Source organism: Otolemur garnettii, unplaced genomic scaffold, assembly GCF_000181295.1.
Source record: "Otolemur garnettii isolate 467f Iridium unplaced genomic scaffold, OtoGar3 scaffold00184, whole genome shotgun sequence".
In the NCBI taxonomy this organism is placed as follows: Eukaryota; Metazoa; Chordata; class Mammalia; order Primates; family Galagidae; genus Otolemur; species Otolemur garnettii.
In genome coordinates, this window is record NW_003852579.1 from 3,092,613 (window position 1) to 3,099,546 (window position 6,934).

At 49.5% G+C, this 6,934-nt stretch overlaps 1 protein-coding gene across 4 annotated transcripts in view; it reads right to left on the reverse strand.

The window, feature by feature from the left end:
- RCC1 (regulator of chromosome condensation 1) overlaps positions 1-6,234 on the reverse strand; it is a 21,271-nt gene extending 15,037 nt beyond the window's left edge. The window contains exon 1 of one of the 4 annotated variants that reach the window (XM_023507466.1): positions 6,098-6,234. The gene's annotated coding sequence lies outside the window, so the exon portion shown is untranslated. Of the gene's footprint in view, positions 1-4,684; positions 4,756-6,097 lie in introns of those variants that run through there. The other 3 variants (XM_023507465.1, XM_012812017.2, XM_012812016.2) reach the window with 3 other exon arrangements.
- Between the last annotated feature and the right edge of the window lie 700 nt (positions 6,235-6,934).

Here is a 6,934-nt window from a genome sequence, read left to right on the forward strand (position 1 = left end):
CAACCTCAAACTCTTGGGCTCAAGCGATTCTCTTGCCTCAGCCTCCCAAGTAGCTGGGACTACAGGCACCCGACATAATGCTCTGCTATATTTTTAAAGACGGTGTCTCCCTCTTACTCAGGCTGGTCTCAAACCAGTGAGCTCAAGCAATCCACCCATGTTGGCTTCTCAGACTGCTAAGATTATAGGCATGAGCCACCACACCTTGCCTTCTTTTTTTTGAGACTCAATTTGTCGCCCTGGGTAGAGTTCTATGGCATTATAGCTCACAGTAACCTATAACTCTTGGGCTCAAGCGATCCTCTTGCCTCTGTTTTTCTATTTTTAGTAGAGACAGGGTTTCGCTTTTCCTCAGGCTGGTCTCAAACTCGTGAGCTCAAGCAATCTCCTATCTTTTTTTTTTTTTTGAGACAGAGCCTCAAGAAAAAAAAAAAGCTAAAGAAGAGGCCATATTGGGAGAGTGACTGGAAGGATTACGTCTATGGTTTATCTTACAAGGGTACAAGTGAATCTTTCTAAGAGTAGAATATAATTGTCTTAACATAATAACTAAGAAAATGACATAAAGGCTATGTTAACCAGTTTGATGAAAATATTTCAAATTGTATATGAAAACATCACACTGTACCCCATGATTGCATTAATACACACAGCTATCATTTAAAAAAAAAAAGGAAAATAAAATTTAGATACCATGCCTGAACAGGTAAAAAAAAAAAAAGAGAAAAGGGCATATCACTCCTATTTCACCAGGCTGTTCAGTTAAGGAAACTGAGGTTCAGACAAGTAACTTTATTTGCCTAAGTTTACACAGAGGGCCAGAAAAAGAACTCAGGTATATCTAATTGAACAGCCTGGTGAGGTGGCTCTTGCTTGTAATCCCAGCACTCTGGGAGGTCAAGGTGAGTGGATAGCTTGAACCCAAGAGTTTGAGGTTGCTGTGAGCTATGACACCTTGGAACTCTCCTGGGGGCAAAAAAGTGAGACTCTGTCTGAAAAAAAAAAAAAAAAAAAGAACAGGTCAGTTAAAGACAGACTATGATCCAGGTGGGAGCTAAGGCAGCCTTAGCAGGCTGAGTTCAGCCAAGTACAAGGAGCAGAGAACAGAAGCCAGCTGGGAAGAAGATGGTGAGAACACACAGGAAACATTGGGGCAGCTAGGGCCTGAAGGAGGGCCACAGGGTGACAGATCCACTGGAAGACATGGAGAAGGATACTGGGTACAACTCCCTGTTAGAGTAGAGAGAGCAATGAGTCAGTCCGACAAACCTCACTTCTCTTTTGCCCCAGATTCTCTCTCTCTCTTTTTTTAAAAATTTAGACAGAGTCTCACTTTGGTAGAATGCTGTGGTATCATAGCTCACAGCCAACTTCAAACTCCTGGACTCAAGTGATCCTCCTGTCTATCTGAGCCTCCAGAGTAGCTGGGACTATAGGAGCCTACCATAACACCCGGCCATTTTTTTTTCAAGACAGAGTCTCACTATGTTGCCCTTGGTGGAATGCCGTGGCATCACACCTCACAGCAACCTCAAACTTTTGGGCTTAAGCGATTTTCCTGTCTCAGCCTCCCAAGTAGCTGGGATTACAGGCGCCTGCCACAGTGCCCAGCTTTTTTTTGGTTTCAGTTGTTTAGCTGGCCCGGGCTGGTTTTGAACCTGCCTCCTTCGGTACATGTGGCTGGTGCCGTAACCATGTGCTACAGGTGTCGAGCTGGCTATTTTGTTTTTTAGAGATGGGGGGGGTCTCACTCTTGCTCAGGCTGGTCTTGAACTCTTGTGCAATCCGCCCATCTCAGCCTCATAGTGTGCTAGGATTACAGGTGTGAGCCAAAGCACCTGGTCCCTGCCCCAGATTCTTTATGTCTAGGCCCTGTGCTAGGCAGACAGGGGTAGGGAAGGGGAGGCCACCTTCTAAAAGGTTGAGCCCTGTACCTGTGACCTGCCTATCCTCTAATGCACAATTTAGCCCTTTGTACAGCCTGGGTGTGTCTTCTGATCCACAATGAGTGTAATGAGTGTCTGGGTGGAGAATAAGGAGTCATCTTTTGTTCCTATGTTCTAGCCCCAGTGCCCTCCACATAGCTTCCATATTCAAGGAGTTTACAATCCTTGTAAGAGTGTGAGACACAGTCACAAATAAAAGTCAGATACTGTGTCAACTTCCACTAACAGGCACCCATGGTGTGCCAGCCTTTTCTAAAATGCTCACACCTGCCCTCTGCAGCTGGTGTGATCATCCCTGGATTTTAGAGATAAGAGGATCAGGGAAAGGTGTCCCAGACCATTACAGAGGTAGGATGACACCCCAGGTTTCCTGACCATACCATAGCAGTGTCCCAGCTACCCAACCCCACCTCAGTTTCTTTACCTTTTTTTTTCTTTTGAGGCAGAGTCTCAAGATGTCGCCCTCAGTACCGTGCTGTGATGTCACAGCTCCCAGCAATTTCAAACTCTTGGGCTTAAGTGATTCTCTCACCTCAGCCTAACAAGTGGCTGGGACTACAGGCACCCACCACAATGCCTGGCTATTTTTTTGTTGTAGTTGTCATTGTTTTAGCTGGCCCGGGATGGGTTTGAACCCGCCAGGCTGGGTGTATGTGGCCGGCACCCTACCCACTGAGCTAAGGGCACTGCCAGTTTCTTTACTTGTTTAATGAAGGGGACTGGCATCCCAGACTAGACAGCATAGCAGGAGCTTAGTGCTCCTGCTATGACCCCCTGTAACCTCACTGCTGCCTCATTTCTGCAAAGAGAGACAGGTGCAGCAGCTGTCTCCTCGCTCCCCCACACCAAGCAGCAGAAGTTGTCTGCCAGACTCAAAGCTGAAGAATCTCTTTGTGTAGAAGGTCCCCAAGAGGGAAGGGAGGAGAGGACTCATCTGTCAACAAACATTTGCTGAACAGCTTGCTGTTAGGCCAGGCAAGAGCTAGTATATTTCACGCTAGGAGTTCCTCACCCAGCATCATCCTGTACACAAGCTGTGCTTAGGCCTGTGCATTCATTTCCCCCCCCCCCCAAAAAAAGAGGCCACCACCTCCACCAGATGTTAGACCCGCTCACCACATGTGTATTACCTTTATTTTACAGATAAGAAAACTAATCTCAGAGGGATTGGATGAGTCACTCAAGGGAACCCCACTACCAACTTGCAAAGATCAACAGGATGATGCCTGTTCTCGAGATGTCTTTAAACAGGAGCCTGGTGATTCCCAGTTCATCTCTCCAGGCTCTGCTCTGAGGCCCTTCTTGGGGGAAACCTTCCCTGCCACCTCCACCAGCCCCGCAGTGTTCCTTGCACACCAGATCTTTCATGCATCTTATTACTCTCCTTTTCCAGTCACTGAAAAGCATGTGGTATCCCTGACCACAACATTCCCCTATACCAACCTTTGCTTGTGCTGTGTTTTCTGCCTAGATCACCCAACCCCACCACCACCAAGCTGCTTGAATTACTACTGTTCCTTCAAAACACTGTTTAGAAGTCACCTAGCCGGGCTTGGTGCCTGTAGCTCAAGTGGCTAAAGCGCCAGCCACACACATCAGAGCTGGCGTGTTTGAATCCAGGCTGGGCCTGCCAAACAATGACAACTGCAACCAAAAAATAGCCTGGCCTTGTGGCGGGCTCCTGTAGTCCCAGCTACTTGGGAGTCTAAGTCTTAAGCACAGGAGTTGGAGGTTGCTGTGAGATGTGACGCCCTCTACCCAGGGCGACAGCTTGAGGCTCTGTCTCAAAAAAAATTCACCTAACCTGGAAAACTATTCCTGACCTTCCTGAGCAGTGTTGGGGGTTCCTCCCGGGATTCCCATAACACTCCATACATGCAACACAAGTCATACGAGGTCAAAGTTCCATTAATATCTCATGAATGAATGACTTTCCAGCAGCATCACCCCAGGCTCCAAGAGCATATTCTGGTGATCACTCTGGACCGTAACTGTGGGCCCACATGAGGTATCTTCGAGGAGAGCTGGGGCCCGCCCTTCTCAACCATTATCCCCAACTCCTGCAATAGCAACACGGAAGACCACCAGCAAATACTTTGTTGACAGACTGAGCTGATTCGGAGTTCATAGCACACCGCTACAACTGTTCAACAGTCATCTGGATGCTTATTGACGCTGAGGGTTCTTTCCTTGCAGCGGACCCTCGGCACCCACCCTTCAGCTCCAAAAGCAGACCCTCTCTCGGACAGGGTTCCCTCCCTGATCTGCAAACCGCTTTCTCTAAATGAATGCTGAACAAGACCACATTCCCCGCTACAGAAACGCAGTCCCCGCCTGAGAGGCCGCCCCAGCCGGCTAGGGGCACAAGTCTGCGCACTCGGGTTGGCGAGGTCACCGCTGCCGCGCGCACCCGGCCCGCCCCGTTCGGACCGTTTGAATCTCCCGCCTGCGCGGGCGCCACGGGGCGGACGTAAGAAGCGCAGCGGCGGAGGGGCCGCGCGGCCCTTTCTCCGGTGAGGCGGGGCCGGGCTGGCAGCCTGGGCGCCCGGCGGGGCCAGAGGCTCGCGCGCCAGCACAGCACCTTCCTGCCGCCCGCTTCACGTGGGGCCGGCTCCGCGGGACCCAGGCGGGAGCCGGCAACGACTTCAGCCCGCCGCAGACCAGCCAGTGCTCCGACTGTGGCCGCCCCACGCGCCGCCTTCCACCCAGACCCTCCGTGGGTCACAGGCGCGACCTACCTTGGTGCAGATCAGCCACCAGGAACTCCAGCGCCCGCCAGCCGGGCCGCGAACTGCCCCAGAGCATGCGCTCTGCGGGCCTCCGGCCTCGACCCCGGGCGAGAAAGGAAAACAAAGAGCCCAGCGCCCCCTGGCGGCCACCCAGAGAAGTGCAAGTGGCACGCTCTGGCTAGGGAACGCTTGGCCAAGATCTCTTTGCCCTGGCTGCGGGGGGTGTGTATTTTGGAAACACCAAATCAGGGCAAATGAACTGATAAAGATTACTTGAATCTAGGATATTTAGGCAAGATCTTATGGATAAAAAATATACTTATCTTCCTTGCCCTCAAGAGGGTCTCCTTGGCCAAGTGCAATGGCTCAGGCCTGTAATCTGGGAGGCTAAGGTGGGAGGAGTCCCTTGAGCTCAGGAGTTCAAGACCAGCCTGAGCAAGAGTGAGGTCCTGTCACTACTAAAAATAGAAAATAAGTTAGCTGGGCAGGCGCCTGTAGTTCCAGCTACTTGGAAAGCCAAGGCAGGAGAATTGGTTCAACCCAGAAGTTTGAGGTTGCTGTGAGCTAGGCTGACACCATGGCACTCTAACCTGGGGCAACAGTGAGACTGTGTCTCAAAAAAATAATAAAAAATAAATAAATAAGAAAGAAGGTCTCCATGGAGAAGAATGAGAAATAAAGATTATCAACAACCACAGGGGGCTATGACAAGGGTACACAAGGGGCATCTAACTCAACCTAGGGCTTATAAGTAGCTTTCCAAGTTAAGTCTGAGAGGGCAAGGCATCCTAAGAGAAGTGGCCTTGCAATGACAGGCAGACACGAGAACTCAGGGAGGTTGTGGGAAACTGCCAAGTAGTATACTGGAGCTGAGGTGCCCACGGGAGTGACAGGGTCTTGTGTGGCTAAGGAATGCAGCCTCTGTCCTGAAGCAATGGAAGGGTGTTATGGAAGGAATCTGAGCATGAGAATGACATGATCAGAGTTTTGAGAACAAAACAGAGAATGGATTTGAGGAAAATGGGAGGCAAGGGTAGGGGAAGTAAGAGGAATGAGAAAGAAAAAGAAGACAAGGTATGAACTGGGCTCAGGAGCTGGAGATTGAAAACAGGCATCAAAGTACACTCTTGTTACATTCTTTCTTTAGGATCTTTTCACAGTTCTTCAGGACTTCAAGCGTACCCTGTGAGGTGACCTCTCAGGCCATTTGATTGTGTCTGGGGATATCCCAAGTCAGGAAAGTTACCTATGCAAAAAGGTATTTTCTCCATTTCATGTTTATTCTGGCTCTGAAAGTCATCATATGGCACCCAAACGACACAAACTCTAGACCGACACTTTTGTTGAGTGTTTCACCAACTGAATTTCTTGTACTCTACAAAGCCCACCCCAAGGCACTTCCCTATCTGCAAGGTCTCTTACCTCTCCAAGTTTACCTCTGCTTCCATCATGCAATCCTTTTTTGGATGATATACTGTGAAGTTTCTCCAAGTTTTAACCCTGGGATCTTTAATCTCTTTCCGCTGTCTTCCTCCAAGATCTTAATCATTCATGAAGCTTAATGTGATTATAAAAAATGATGATGATTATTATTGCCTATTTTGTAAAACCTTATTTTATTTATTTTTGAGACAGAGCCTCAAGCTGTAGCACTGGGTAGAGTGCCGTAGTATCACAGCTCACAGCAACCTCCAACTCCTGGGCTTAAGGATTCTCTTGACTCAGCCTCCCGAGTAGCTGGGGCCACAGGTGCCCACCACAACGCCCAGACATTTTTGGTTGTAGTTGTCTTTGCCATCTGGCAGGCCCAGGCTGGATTCGAACCCACCAGCTTTGCTGTATGTGGCTGGCACCTTAGCCGCTTGAGCTACAGTCGCTGAGCCTTATTTTATTTTTTGAGATAGTCTTATGTTGCCCTTGGCAGATTGCCATGGTGTAAATAGCTCACAGCAACCTCAAACTCTTGGGCTTAAGCAATTCTCTTGCCTCAGCCTCTCAAGTAGCTGGGACTACAGGTGTCCACCACAACGCCGGGCTATAAAATCTTCTATTTTAGGCTCAGTGCCTATAGCACAGTGGTTACGGCACAGGCCACATACACAGAGGCTGGCAGGTTGGAACCTGGCCCAGGCCAGCTAAACAACAATGATGACAACCTCTGGGGCAGCGCCTGTGGCTCAAGTAGGAAGGCACCAGCCCCATACACTGAAGGTGGCGGGTTCAAACCCAGCCCTGGTCAAAAACTGCCAAAAAAAAAAA